Source organism: Mastigoproctus giganteus, chromosome 8, assembly GCF_048544385.1.
Source record: "Mastigoproctus giganteus isolate SK-2022 chromosome 8, ASM4854438v1, whole genome shotgun sequence".
NCBI lineage: Eukaryota > Metazoa > Arthropoda > Arachnida > Uropygi > Thelyphonidae > Mastigoproctus > Mastigoproctus giganteus.
This window is the reverse complement of record NC_143582.1, coordinates 111709960-111721523: the sequence shown is the minus strand read 5'-3', so window position 1 is coordinate 111721523 and position 11564 is coordinate 111709960.

Genomic DNA, 11564 nt, shown 5'->3' with positions numbered 1-11564 from the left:
TACGAAAATATAAGATTCAAAAGAAAGAGCGAGAGAAAATGTGTTCATATTTAACGATAGGTGAAGACGTTATCAAAGAATTGATAACGTCTATAACGTAGTTGAGGCTAAGGTCCGACCAGTGGATGTCAAAAAAAAAAAAAAAAAGGCGGTCAAAGCAATTTCAAAGTGACAATAATTGCAGATTTATTGGAATATAAAGAAGCAAAGTACTTAAAACTTTCGGGAACAGTAGTTTTCCGTGTACATGCCACTGTGTACGACATGTGCACAGGTAATTACTTTGGTATGGTGTATATTCCCTATCAACCACTAGGGAATATACTAAAGATATTTATCAACGCACCTGCTACGCGTTGATAAAATCAAGGTTTCCACGAATTTCTGTTTCAAGCTGATTAAGTGTCATCACGGAGCAGGCCGGCCCAGCTGCAATACCATTCGCAAGGAGTTCCAGATGTGCTCCTTGGATTCTCATCGAGGGAACAGGAGGGGTCAATTCAATTCACTCTTATCTTTCAACATATTGGATGGGAGGAATTTTTATTGGTCTTTTTCACAACGTGGCTGAAATAGTCGGTGTCAAGCGAGGGTAGCACGGTTTTTTCTCCCGGAAACTCGGATTTTTCGTCCAGCAAACAGAAAATTGACTTCAAAACACAAGCAATTTACAGACAATACACACGAAGAAACATGGTCTTAGTTGCCGATGCTCCTAAAACCCAACAACATCCAACATATTCTTGACCAACTGTGTCTTCGAAATTGAGCTTGGTCGTCTATCAAAACGAATTCTTCGTCTACAAGAGCAATATAGGGAAGAACCATGGGTCACAGGATCTCATATCACAATCTGGTGAAATTATGATCTTGTTCCTGATGACGTCGAGGTTTGTGGGACCACAAAGACTAATGCGATACCAATACCAGAAATCCAAATCCACTTCCGTTGACTTGATTGTGTTTCTGTACATAGATGGCTATTTCAGGGTCTTCTTTCAAGCTATTCTAGGACCCGACTAGAATCTGACTGCAGGCTCAACCTGGATTCATATGTGAGGATTGCAGGGTATTATTCCTAGTCAGTTCAATTACGCTAGGCCTTCTCGCATAGGGCTACACTAACTAGTGCCTTCTGGCGTTGGACTAACTAGTCATTCCTAGTTAGTCCAACGGCGTTTTCAACAATATAAGAAAGATCTTGAAGAGAAACATTATGATACATTCGAGCAGTTTCTAGAAGAGCACAAGTTGGATATGAAAACTTACTTTGATGTTATTCGATCAGGATTGACGAAACCTACTGTTCTAATGAAAACAAATATGACACAACTTTGGACGAATACCTTCAATCCTTGGATAGCTGGTATATTAGATTCGAACATGGATTTACAGTTCATACTCGAGGAACATTCATGCGCATCATACGTTGTAGAATACGTTAACAAAACCAACAGGGGCCTAAGCCATTTGCATCGAGAGTTGATCAAATTGCAAGAAGAATATCCAGATCAAGACTAAAACCAAAAAAAACTAACATATTTAGGCCACCCGAATAATTAAATTCATCTGCCGTGCTGTGTCTTATATCTGTTAATTGCGTGTGTTCTATGGTCGATTTGTCTGTTTTGCTGGACGAAAAACCTTGCTATCGACGCCTGAGACCGACTAACTCAGCCACGGAGTGAAAAAAAAAAAAAAAAAAAACCATTAAAGTTCCTTGCGTCATCTACGGTATTCGAACTCGGGCTTTTTCCACTCGGTGTGGGGAGGACGGTGACGATACCACTGTGCTGCCGCGTAGACTCCAGATCAAGACTACACCAACTTGTTAAAACGCGTTAGCATTAAAATGTTGAACAGCGTTGAAATGAGCTCGCAAGAGGTAGCTTAGTATTTGCTTCGCCAGCCAATATCTGAGGCTAGTAGAGAAGTTGTGTACATTCCAACTACTTGGCCTCACTAGCGTCAGAAAAGTAAGAAGAGCAAGAAGCGAATGGTTGAAGAAAATCTCGATGATGATTCCATCGACATATGGAATGAAAATATTATACAGAAATATGAGAAAAGACCAAAAGATGGAGAGCTCGGTCAGCTTTGCTTGTCTGAGTTTGCAGCGAAATACAATGCTGTGGAAGGGACAATGTAAACCTAGAAAACAGATGAGAGTCATAAGCTATCGCTACTATAAAATGTCTGAATTGGCAGAGTATAAACGTGAGATGGTTTTACTTTACTGGAAAATGAAATGGTTGATATAAATAAATAAATAAAATCTTTATTGTAAAGTTCGCCGATACATGCAGGTACCACGACTCTACAATACATTTCAGGGCATCATGCCGGGGGTTAACAAGCGGCAGAGATAACCTCGCCGGGAGTATAAAGATTAAATTATAGCCAGATTATGTACGTGTATATATATATATACAGGATGTCTCAAAAATATTGGTACAAACGTTTAGGGGAGGTAGGTAACATCTAAAGGAATGTGAATCGCATAGGAACCTATAACCGGAAACGTTACCGTAAGTCGGTACACGGCGCTGTTCATCAGTTCGCGAGAGGGAAATTTTCTGGTTTACTCATTCAAGCAGTAGTCCCTCGCGAAGAGCATGCATCGATATACGAACTGTGAACTGGCAGACATGGACCTAGTGTATGGATTAGCAGAGAGCCCACACGGTGTGCGCCCCCATGCGGCACAACATCGCTTCGCAGTAAATGTGTGGGCAGGTATGGTCGGTGACTGCTTAGTCGGCCCATACCTGTTACCATCCCGCATGAACTCCGCTAAATATCGGATCTTTCTTGAACAAGTTCTACCAGGGTTACTTGACGATGTTCCAGCAAATGTGAGACGCAACATTTGGTTTCAACATGATGGGGCGCCTGCCCATTATGGAAGGTGTGTTCGTGACCATTTGAACAGGCGTTTTGGGCGTCGATGGATTGGGCGGGGTGGACCCGTTGCCTGGCCCCCATGCTCACCTGATTTATCGAGCCTTGATCTCTTTCTGTGGGGGGAGGAGCTCAAATCTATCGTGTATGAATCGCCTGTAGAGACGGAAATGGATCTCGTGGCGACACTCGTCTGCGCTGCTGCTACTGTCAAAGAAACTCCAGGTGTGTTCGACCGTGTCTGCCAATCCATGCTGCGTCGGTGTCACGCATGCATCGCGTCTCGTGGTGGAACCTTCGAGCATCTGTTGTAACATCGTGAAATGCATCCATCTCGTACTCTATTGTTAATATTATGTCAAATAAATGTTTGCCACTAATTACTGTCTTGTGTCATTTTTGCTTCTTGTGCCTCTGCTACTACTTTCCCGTGACGTTTCCGGTTATGGGTTCCTATGCGATTCACATTCCTTTAGATGTTACCTACCTCCCCTAAACGTTTGTACCAATATTTTTGAAACACCCTGTGTATATATATATATATATATATATATATATATATATATATATACACATATATATATACAGTATATAAATATAAAAGTTCTTATAGCAGATAATATTGACTTGGAAGGAACACTAATACAAAATATAAATAACTAAAATAATAAAAATTGCGATAACAAAAGATAGTTTCCTTGAGTCCGGTTTTCTGTGAGATTTTTGCCCAGCCCTAACGATCTCAATCAGTTGATAGTTGTGGAGACCACGTGCAGATCTAGGATAAGCCGTCTATACTTTTTATCATCTATTATTTTAAACAAGTCAGCATCCAGGGATTGGACTAGATGGAGCTTCCGATAAAGGAGGAACCGATCTTTAAAATGTAACCTCGAAGGAAGAGCAAGAAGCTTGGGAGTAGAGCAGAGAGCTGGTTGCGGGATCCGCCAGCACACGGTGTCCCAAATTTTGGGCGCTGAGACTCTTCCTGCGATCATTTTTACAGTGAAAATGTCTTCTCTCGTGCATTAATGCTGAAAACCTGGTTAAATTCAGCTTTTTGGCCATCGATGTTGTGTGCTGCTGTGGTGGGAGATGACACTTCCAGGTTTCCCACTTCAGGAGCCAGTATTCTGCGGCTTTTAATGGTTTAATTGTGGCGTTTGCAGCCGAACCCCACAACTCTACTCCATACAGTACACCTCCGAAAATCATCACCCTGATGTACATTTTTATAAGGTTCATGTTTTGAATGTGTAGCAAGTGCTGCTTGGCAACCCACCGTTCTTTGTTGAATTTAGCACGGAGTTCTTCTATATGATGATGGAATCTTAATTTTCTGTCGAAGATCACACCCAGAACTCTTTGCTTTTCGACGCAGGGGATCAGGACTCCGTCAATCGCAGGCTGAATTATGGTTGATATGGGTTTAAGTGACATACCATGATGGCAGATTTCTCAGGGTTCCTTTGCAGGCCAAATTTCGTGAGGTACTGCTGTAATTCTGATATGGTGTTGTTGATGGTTACTGTGGTGTCTTTTGCTACATTGGTCGAATTTATTTTTGTTAAAATCTTTAAATCATCTGCATATGATATCATATCTGTTAGTCTATTGTGTGTTAGCGAGTAGATGATAGCTATGAAAAGAATTCCAGACAGGACTCCTCCTTGTGAAACACCTGCTTGTATTTGTCTAGTATACCCTTTGGTTTCCCATGGACATTTGGATGGTTCTATTCTGAAGAAGGGATGTCAGAAACTTTGCAAAACAGATGTTGATCTGTTTTGCAAAGAATAATGAATTTGTTGAGGTCTGTGAGGGTGAATGTGCGTAGTAAGTGTTTTCAGTACTGTTTTTTCAAGCAATTTCAATAAACATGAGGAACGAGAGTGGGTCTAAAGTGCCTGGTTTCTGTTGGCTGGGAAACTTTGGGAATGGCCTAACAGAATACATATTCCTAATTGGAGGGAAAAGTCTCCTTTTAATATGGTATTAAAAATTACTAGGAGGGGGGGTCACTTAGATATGGGCTCATACATTTAATGATAAATTGTGGTACTTTGTCGATTCCCGCTGTACCAGTTGCAGGCAACTTATTAATCGCAGATAAAAGGTCTTGTCTTGTTAATTCGATGGTTTCTGGTGCATCTCTGGGCACATCACCATCAGACATGAGAATATCACTGGGCTCATGGTAATTTTGCTGAACTCGTGTAATAAAGTCCATCCACACTTCAGGATCAAACTATGGAGGGAGTTCACCGTATTTCTGTGGGTATGATGGACCGCCCTTACGAAGTGTGATTTCAACGTAATGTTTTTTAGCTTGAGACTTGAAGCGGTTGAAGCTTGCTCGTCCTTTGGAGTACGCAATTCGGTCGGGAACTAGTCTTGTCATTTTCCATTGTTTGTAGAGTTTCTGTTTAAGCTTAAAGCTGTTGGTCAGCTCAGGAGTCCACCATCCTCTCGTACGTTCGGAGATTCCTATTTTCTTTGAGGCTGCATAATTAGAAGTTGTGACGAGACAGCGAGTTAAAAGATTTAAGGCAAGTTGATTATCATATTGCTCAAGTGCATTCCAAGGAATTGCAGTGGCTGCTTCTAGATATTTACTAATATTGAGTAATTTTGGGCTCATTATTACCTTGGTGTGGACCCGAGTTGAGACGTTGTAGTTTGGACTCGGAAAATATAAGTTAATTAAAATTGGCATGTGATCAGATTGAAAAGCTATTTCTGTTGTAGAATCAAGTTCACAGTTGCTTGATGACAGCAAAAGATTGACAGCACAAGATCAAGATGGTGGTCACCCCTGGTCAGGAGATTATTATTAGATGGATTCCTAATTGGTGAAGGTTATTTAGCATTCTGAACTGAAGATGAACAAGTTGAGGGGAATAGTTGAAGTCTCCACAGATAATATGCCTTGCCGAGTGACGAAGCCCATGAATGAGCCAATTAGTTATCTCATCTATAGTTCGGGTCCTGGGGGGGGGGGTATATATAACTGCAATAGCAATACGAGCAGATTTTAATTGCCATAGCACAATTAGCCCTTCGAACTTAGTGGACTGGCTTTTGTAATTCAACAAGTATGTGTGGTGCTTTATAGAAGAGGCCCACTCCACTTCCCCTTTTGTCCAGTCGGGAGCAGAGAATCACATTCTAGCCAGCCGACTGCATACGGAAAATTCTCCTCATTTCGGTCAAGCCAGGTTTCTGTTATGCAGAGCACATCAAAATTGTGTGAGAATAAAAGCTCTTCTACAGTTTCAAGCGTGTTACGGATGCTACCGGCATTCGGATAGAATATAGAGATGCTATTATATCTGGGGATCTTCCTTAGTGCCCTCTGCGGTCTATTTCTGTCTGTTCTGTAGACGTTTCTTCGAGATATTCTAACAGGAATTGTTGTGAATTGGCTTCCATCCATGATTTCGGTAATTGAGTCAGCTAGTGGGGTTGACTGGACCCTGAATGTGACCGCGGCGTGATTGGCTGTGCATCTAAAGTCTGGTGGGTTGTGAGGATTGAAAGTAGGGCTTGATAACCAGCCCTCGAGTCCAAGTGGATGGCTGACACAAGATTTTGTATTATATCTTAGATTCAAACAAGTTTCTTCAGATATACGTTGAAAATGAAGAGTATTTTATGAATTGCCGCAAAAGGTACGAGTCGGACATCGATATTGACAAAACATTAGAGTATTGTAGAAAACTTTGCATCAAAATGGACGATAAAGAGGATTCTCGAGCGAAATGCGAGGAATATCTTCAAAGTTGAATCACAGAGGATGCTAGTAACAGACTTCAAGAGAACAATGATGATACTGAAATGATTTCGGCAAACTCGCTATCCGCTGTGGTACGTCGGCGAGATAATGTCATGACCAGCGACGATTACTGCAAGTTGGTTCGAATTACGAATAGAGAACAACGCAAGTTGATTCTTGAAGTTGTACATTGAATAACAGATCGAGCTAACACAACACTGCTTCAAATATTTTTTACTGGTCCAGCAGGCTGTGGCAAGACTTTACCTTGGAAAATTATGATGGAAACTTACAATCGCTTAGGTCATGCGCACAACTAGCTTAACAACGCATTCGTCGCCTGCGCGTCGACGCGGAAGGCGGCCGTAGTGATCAACGGTACTACAGTTCATTCAGCGTTCAAAGTTGGTATGACGCGAATACATTTTTTTTTTTTTTTTTTTTTTTTTATGAGAACCCCAAACATGGAGGTCCTGCTCAAGAAACTTTGCACCTCTATCGTAACGCGTTTCAAAACGTTCAATCAGTATTCAGAAATGATACAGAGTGCAATATAGGAACATTTTTATAGAAATGGAATTTTGAAGAAAGCACTACACACGGTTTTGGAAAATTCGTGCTTAATTAACTTGGTTAATACTTAATAAAAATTCAGAGAAATGCCTCAGACTACGGGAAAATTTACAGACATAAATCAGTGCAAATGTATCATGCCTATACGCAGTAAATTAACCGAAGTAATTATAGTAGCATACTTTCATTCTTCACAACGAGTTGCCTATTATATTATACTTCGAATAACGCTTTCCCAATAGAAAAAACTATTGTTACATATTCTCAGTGGCTACCATGATCCAGACAGCCGTCCGGGCCTTGAAAGTAGAGATTGAAAGCTAATCACAAGTGGAAGATATATATAAAAAAGTAATTAAAATAGTGTGTCAAGTAGATTAGCATATGTAGAACTTTTGGGTCACCATATGAAAATGTAGGTCTGAGAGAAGCATTTATCGATGAATGTTGATAAGATGATTTTCCCAAAAATTTTTAATAGAGAATAACCCACACAGTCTTCGTGCTCTTTAAGTTTCTTCTTTTGGTTATGGGTTGAACTCTGTAGTGGTGCCACACGGTCAGGATTGATGCAAATTTTAAAATCTGATTAAAGGTTGTTAGAAGGAACTCCATAATGAAGGCACTACACACTTTTACTATGAGAGGAAAGCCACCAGGATCAATGATAAATTTACTGGGAAGTACGTTGAATACTTCCCAGTAAGATGTCCTTTGTTATAGATATATCTGATAAGATCTGTCTGAACTGGGTGATGAAATCGTTTAGGTTTAGGGTTCTTGGAGTAGATGGAACTTTGTTGAAAGACAAATGTACCCATTCCTGAAATACCTTCCCTTACATGGGAAATTTCTTGTTGAATTTCAGTATTATTTGTCTGGAGTGTTTTTTTTTTTTTTTTTTTTCTGCTGAGTACAACCTGCCGGATTGCATTTTATTTATATTTGAGGAAGGTGGCCCGCTCTTTTTTTTTTATCAATGTACTAATCGACCGAGTTATAATACTTTTTCTATTATCTGAAAGATTTTTGCTATCTTCTGAATCCCCTTTCTTCAGCTTCTCTGACTTCAGCGTTGAACCATGTATTAGATTTTCCAGAGATTTTTATTTTCTTCGCAGCTCCTTAGGTGCCAATTTCAACTTTAGTCATCACTTCTTAATTTCCGAATGATTCACCTGCATTCGAGTCTTTGGTAAGTTGAACGCAAACATGATAGGAGAGTGATCAGATGAAAAACAACATGTTCTGTGGCCATATGTGAGAAATTGTGGAATAAGAGATCTCAAACATGATGCGACAAAAAAAGTTGCATTTTCAAGACACAAAGTCATTCTTCGAACCAAATATAACTGTAGATATAACCTCATAATTCTGTAGATATCCTTTGAATCAAACTCTAGACCAGGGGGAGGTCAACAAGTCGATCGCGGCTTTAATTTCAATCGATCACGACGAATTTTAAATATATAAAATATATTTAAAATATATTTAAATATATAAAAAATAGATTAGTCAAAATCTAAATATTATCATTATTCATTCCACTGCATACACTTATTAAAATCTGTTGAACTACATGACCACTCTTGTGGCCACGCAGCCGCTGGCTTGTCTAGTGAAAATTCATACAGTTACGTTGTGGAGAGCATGTGTATGTGTCGAATTTTTATTTAGCATACTTAATATTAATAACTGGACTAAGTTAATACCCTTTGATTTTAAATGAATACTACGAAAAAGAGTAAACGTGTCATTTTCATCAAGAGTGGGAACTAAAATACTTTTTCTTAATGATAAAAGAAAAATGTTGTTGTTTGATTTGCAATGCTTCCGTGGCTATGCCCCAAAAAAGGAAATTTAGAAAGGCACTTCAACGCACTCCATGGTAAATACCAATCGAATTTTCTGCCTAATAGTGACCTTAGAAAAAAATAAATTCAAAGAACTGAAATCCAGATTATTCGCACAACAAAATTTCTTCGTGACACCTAATTCTAACATCTAAAGCAGTAACTTTAGCATCATTTAAAGTGAGTCACCTTCTTGCGAAAAAATGCAAACCATTTTCTGATGCTCAATTCATCAAAGACGCATTTTTAGAAATACAAGATTCTCTTTTTGAAAATTTTAAGAACAAAACTAAAATTAAAAGCGCTCTTCAAGATGTGCAATTATCTCGAAATTCTGTGATGCGACGCATCGAAAAAATGAGCAAAAATGTGAGCGAACAACTGCTTAAACCGTTGCTCATATTGCTAATTGTGTACCCTTTTCTTTACAGTTGGATGAATCTACAGACGTCAGTGATACAGCTCAATTGCTCGTTTTCATTCGAATGGTTTTCGATTATTCTGTCTTTAGAGAGGAACTGCTGGATATGGTTTCGTTAAAAGAAAGAACTAGAGGTCTTGAGATATTTAACGCATTCAAAACTTTTTTATTGAAAAAATTAAATTACCACTATTTAAACTCGTATAACAACAGATGGAACTAAAGCAATGATGGGTATCTTAACGGATTCATCGCATTGTGCCAAAAGGATGATGAATTCCCATTTTTATTGAGTTACCACTGAATCTTCCCCCAACAAGTGTTAGCCAGCAAAAGATTAAATACTAAAAGTGTTATGGACATATCTTTCAAAATCGTGAATTACATCAGAAGAAAATCTCTTCAATGGAGACTTTTCAAAATGCAGCTCGATGAAAATGAACCAGATCTGATATTACATACAGATGTGAGGTGGCTGAGTCGGAATAAGTTTCTACAGAGATTTCGAAATTTGCTGATTAATTAAATTAAAACAATTGTTATTTGTGTGATCTGGCTATTTTGGCAGATTTTACAGTAAATTAAGTGATCTGAATTTTGAATTACAAGGGAAAAAAAATAAAAATGTAGGTGACATTATTAGTAGTATTTCTACATATAAATATCAATTTTTGGCAATGGCTAAGGATCTCAAAGAAAAAAAAATGATCGTTTTGCAAATATGCAAGATCATTTGCAAAAATATCCTGTTTCGAATTTATTAGTGAAAAATATGTTTTTGAAATTGAAACCAGATTCAGTGATTTTAAAACAATTGAAGACATTGTTCAATATATTTCTTATACATTTAATGTCGACTTAGATACGAAACAAATTGCAGAAAAAAATCGCAGAGATTTTTCAAATGGATCAAATATTACTTGAAAATGAAATCATTACAATGCGAAACGCTATCAGAAAAAGACTTTTGGAAATATATTTGCCGAGAAAAGTACCCAACTGTCAAAAAATGCAGTGAACTTTTAAATTCCTCTTTTTGTTCCACACATCTATGTGAATCGGCCTTTTCGTATTTGAAACAAACAAAGACGAAGAATCGCTCTACTCTTACGGACTTGCATACGGAAGATTCTTTACGGTTAGCCTTATCACAGTACATCCCGATTTTGAAATCTTGGCAGATGACATTAAGACACAAACTTCACATAAATTAAAAAACGTATGAATTTTAAAATAAGAATTCTGAATTGTGTTTAATTTTAAAATTTATAAACATTTTTCAATATGTGTTGATTAACTTTTTTAACCAATGTGAAATGAAATTCTTGAGATGGTAGATCGCGGCACATTTTGAATAAAAAAAGTAGATCGCATCACAAATTAAGTTGGCCACCCCTGCACAATTCAGTAATTAACAAGAACGAGCACATGTATCTCATAATATAAATAAATAAATCTTTATTGTGAAGTAGAGTTACAGCACAATATCCCATCACGGCGACGAGCGCCAGGGGTTCACATCTAGATAAGATAAGTACGGCGTACAAATACAAAAAGGCTACAAAATACAGCGAACATACAAAAAGACTACAAAATACCGATCACAAATGCAACAGAAATACAAATACAGCATACAAACAAAGACGCTTAATAGCATTACCGAACTGATTGATAATTCCATTATTAACTTGTTCTTTCCCCATCCCCTACCAACTGATTTTTCTGTAATTTACCCATTGTTCAATTGTTGCCGATTTTTTGGTGAGTTTATATGTCGCAACTTAGCTTTCATCGTGTGTATGAGCCGCGCTTTATGCTAGGTCTAGGTTGGCAGTTTATTCGCAGACGCTTCAACTTTCAAATAAAACTAACCAACAATTTTAAACTTCCTTTCGATAATATGAACGAAATCAACTTATTTTGACTAAATTGCATGTGTTGAAAACAAAAATGACAGTAGAAAGTCCGTAACACGTCATGCTTTCATTTTATGGCTTCGTGCTCATTTTTTCCGAAAATTGTGAATTTTTACTTATCTAAA